This window comes from Dendrobates tinctorius, unplaced genomic scaffold, assembly GCF_039654945.1.
Source record: "Dendrobates tinctorius isolate UK_male_01 unplaced genomic scaffold, ASM3965494v1 ptg000094l, whole genome shotgun sequence".
NCBI lineage: Eukaryota > Metazoa > Chordata > Amphibia > Anura > Dendrobatidae > Dendrobates > Dendrobates tinctorius.
The window spans coordinates 6,273,931-6,277,936 of NW_027361762.1; the positions used below are offsets into that span (position 1 = coordinate 6,273,931).

A 4,006-nucleotide genomic window follows, 5' to 3' on the forward strand; every position below is an offset into this window, starting at 1 on the left:
TATGTAATACTTACTGCTTTAGATCTGTGACTGGGGCCTTTCTAGATCTTATCAGGTGGAAGGTGCTATAGCATTTTGCCACATCTTGGTCTAGTGCCTTTGATCATCTAACCAACCCATGGTGTGCTGGCCCCAGCTGCTAAATTATACCCAACCATCTCCCACAATCCCTCTCTCCTGACCCTGTAGTGTGGCCTATATATGTTGTAGTTGCTAAGGGGAAGCACGCAGTGTGGGGTACAGCACGCAAGCATCCCATAAGCAAAGCATCACAGAAGATAAGCATCCAGCAAAACGGCAGTTATACATGGCATGGAATTAACATTCATCTTCTCTCTTCACACAGGTAATCAACTGAGCCACCCTGCATGTATTTACTCCATTCACTGCCAGCAAGCAGCCTGAATGATACAACTTCCCACCTCTGCTGCCTCTATTTCTCTGCTGTAATATATCCAAATGGTACAACTCCATACTTCTGCTGCTTGACCATTTTGCTGCATATTTAAATGTGCTTGCTAAAGCTTTGGTATAATTCATTTGTTGCACTGTATGTAATACTTACTGCTTTAGATCTGTGACTGGGGCCTTTCTAGATCTTATCAGGTGGAAGGTGCTATAGCATTTTGCCACATCTTGGTCTAGTGCCTTTGATCATCTAACCATCCCCTGGTGTGCTGGCCCCAGCTGCCAAATTATACCCAACCATCTCCCACAATCCCTCTCTCCTGACCCTGTAGTGTGGCCTATATATGTAGTAGTTGCTAAGGGGAAGCACGCAGTGTGGGGTACAGCACGCAAGCATCCCATAAGCAAAGCATCACAGAAGATAAGCATCCAGCAAAACGGCAGTTATACATGGCATGGAATTAACATTCATCTTCTCTCTTCACACAGGTAATCAACTGAGCCACCCTGCATGTATTTACTCCATTCACTGCCAGCAAGCAGCCTGAATGATACAACTTCCCACCTCTGCTGCCTCTATTTCTCTGCTGTAATATATCCAAATGGTAATCAACTGAGCCACCCTGCATGTATTTACTCCATTCACTGCCAGCAAGCAGCCTGAATGATACAACTTCCCACCTCTGCTGCCTCTATTTCTCTGCTGTAATATATCCAAATGGTAATCAACTGAGCCACCCTGCATGTATTTACTCCATTCACTGCCAGCAAGCAGCCTGAATGATACAACTTCCCACCTCTGCTGCCTCTATTTCTCTGCTGTAATATATCCAAATGGTAATCAACTGAGCCACCCTGCATGTATTTACTCCATTCACTGCCAGCAAGCAGCCTGAATGATACAACTTCCCACCTCTGCTGCCTCTATTTCTCTGCTGTAATATATCCAAATGGTACAACTCCATACTTCTGCTGCTTGACCATTTTGCTGCATATTTAAATGTGCTTGCTAAAGCTTTGGTATAATTCATTTGTTGCACTGTATGTAATACTTACTGCTTTAGATCTGTGACTGGGGCCTTTCTAGATCTTATCAGGTGGAAGGTGCTATAGCATTTTGCCACATCTTGGTCTAGTGCCTTTGTTCATCTAACCAACCCATGGTGTGCTGGCCCCAGCTGCTAAATTATACCCAACCATCTCCCACAATCCCTCTCTCCTGACCCTGTAGTGTGGCCTATATATGTTGTAGTTGCTAAGGGGAAGCACGCAGTGTGGGGTACAGCACGCAAGCATCCCATAAGCAAAGCATCACAGAAGATAAGCATCCAGCAAAACGGCAGTTATACATGGCATGGAATTAACATTCATCTTCTCTCTTCACACAGGTAATCAACTGAGCCACCCTGCATGTATTTACTCCATTCACTGCCAGCAAGCAGCCTGAATGATACAACTTCCCACCTCTGCTGCCTCTATTTCTCTGCTGTAATATATCCAAATGGTACAACTCCATACTTCTGCTGCTTGACCATTTTGCTGCATATTTAAATGTGCTTGCTAAAGCTTTGGTATAATTCATTTGTTGCACTGTATGTAATACTTACTGCTTTAGATCTGTGACTGGGGCCTTTCTAGATCTTATCAGGTGGAAGGTGCTATAGCATTTTGCCACATCTTGGTCTAGTGCCTTTGATCATCTAACCATCCCCTGGTGTGCTGGCCCCAGCTGCCAAATTATACCCAACCATCTCCCACAATCCCTCTCTCCTGACCCTGTAGTGTGGCCTATATATGTAGTAGTTGCTAAGGGGAAGCACGCAGTGTGGGGTACAGCACGCAAGCATCCCATAAGCAAAGCATCACAGAAGATAAGCATCCAGCAAAACGGCAGTTATACATGGCAGTTAGTCAGGGCAGGAGTCAGGTAACCCACACCTTGCCTTCCCCTTTAACCATGTGCTTTATTTTTATCCTCCTGTGTTCCCTTGCCATCCACATTCATCACCCTATCCCCCCTCCATCACGACTCATACACATCAGCCCCTCTATACTTCCCTCTCCCATGTACAGCTCCCACACACTCCTCACCTTCCTGAGAAACCTCAGCCCATCTTGCCCAAACACATCGCAGAAAAAAACTACTTACAATTCCAACAGCTATTGGCTCTTTATCTTCCTTCTCCTACTGATTTCAGGGGACATCTCCCCCAACCCTGGTCCACCATCCCCCAACCTCGACCCCTACCCTACCTCATATCGAAACCACAATAATCTGATTAACATTACTTGCACTCCCTCATCTCAATCTTTTAATTGTGCCCTCTGGAATCCACGGTCTGCTTGTAACAAGCTTCCTTTCCTACACAACTACTTTCTGAACAACTCTCTTAATCTGTTGGCCCTCACTGAAACCTGGATTCAGGATTCTGACACTGTCTCTCCTGCTGCCATTTCCTACGGTGGCTTACAATTCTCTCACTCCCCGAGACCCACAAACAGACCTGGTGGTGGAGTTGGCATACTCCTGTCCCCACAATGCACTTTCCAGGTCATCCCCCCAGTCCCATCACTCTTATTCCCTTCTTTTGAGGTCCACACCATCAGGCTCTTCCGTCCCCTCTCCCTCAGGGTAGCGGTCATATACCGGCCCCCAGGCTCACCCACCCTCTTCCTTGACCACTTTTCAGCCTGGCTGCCACACTTCATGTCCTCAGAACTACCAACCCTCATCCTGGGAGACTTCAACATCCCCATTAACAGCCCTAATTCCACATCTGCATCCCAGCTTCTATCACTAACCACCTCTCTAGGCCTCTCACAGCTTTCAACCTCTGAGACACATAAGGACGGTAACACCCTTGATCTGGTCTTCTGCCGGCTCTGTTCAATCTCCCACCTAAACAACTCACCGCTTCCACTCTCTGACCACAACATTCTCTCCTTCGCGCTCACAAATCCTCGCCCACCCCAGCTCATTCCTACCTACCACACAGTCAGAAATCTACAAGCTATTAACCCTCAGACACTTTCAGATTCCCTACACTCATCTCTGTCCCCAATCTCCTCTCTTTCCTGTCCTAATCTGGCTGTTCATCACTACAATGACACCCTTAGAAGCACCCTTGACCAAGTAGCTCCCCTCACCCTCAGAACCTCCAAACACAGAGTAAAAGAGCCCTGGCTCACATCGCAAACTCAACTTCTCCAGCGATGCTCCAGGAGTGCTGAACGCCTATGGAGAAAAACCCGCACACCAGAAGACTTCATCCACTTCAAATTTATGTTAAGAACCTATAGCGCTGCCCTTCACCTTGCCAAACAGACCTACTTCACCACCCTGATCTCCTCACTAGCCAACAACCCCAAGAAACTTTTTGACACTTTTCACTCCCTCCTCAGGCCAAAAGCACAAGCCCCTATCACAGACATTTGTGCTGATGACCTGGCCTCCCACTTTACAGAAAAAATAGATAATATCCGTCAAGAAATCTGCTCCCAACCACCAAGTGCTGTGACTCCCATCCCTTCCTACATCTCCCCTGGCTCACTCTCCACATTTGATCCCATAACAGAAGAAGAAGTCTCCAGACTCCTC

The 4,006-nt window shown here is 46.9% G+C and overlaps 1 long non-coding RNA gene across 1 annotated transcript; it reads left to right on the plus strand.

The window, feature by feature from the left end:
* Window positions 1-257: 257 nt before the first annotated feature.
* Window positions 258-2,243, plus strand: LOC141098725 (uncharacterized). The gene is made up of 3 exons (XR_012234332.1): window positions 258-462; window positions 898-1,361; window positions 1,797-2,243. It is a non-coding gene; the product is annotated as an uncharacterized lncRNA (long non-coding RNA).
* The last annotated feature ends 1,763 nt before the right edge of the window (window positions 2,244-4,006 follow it).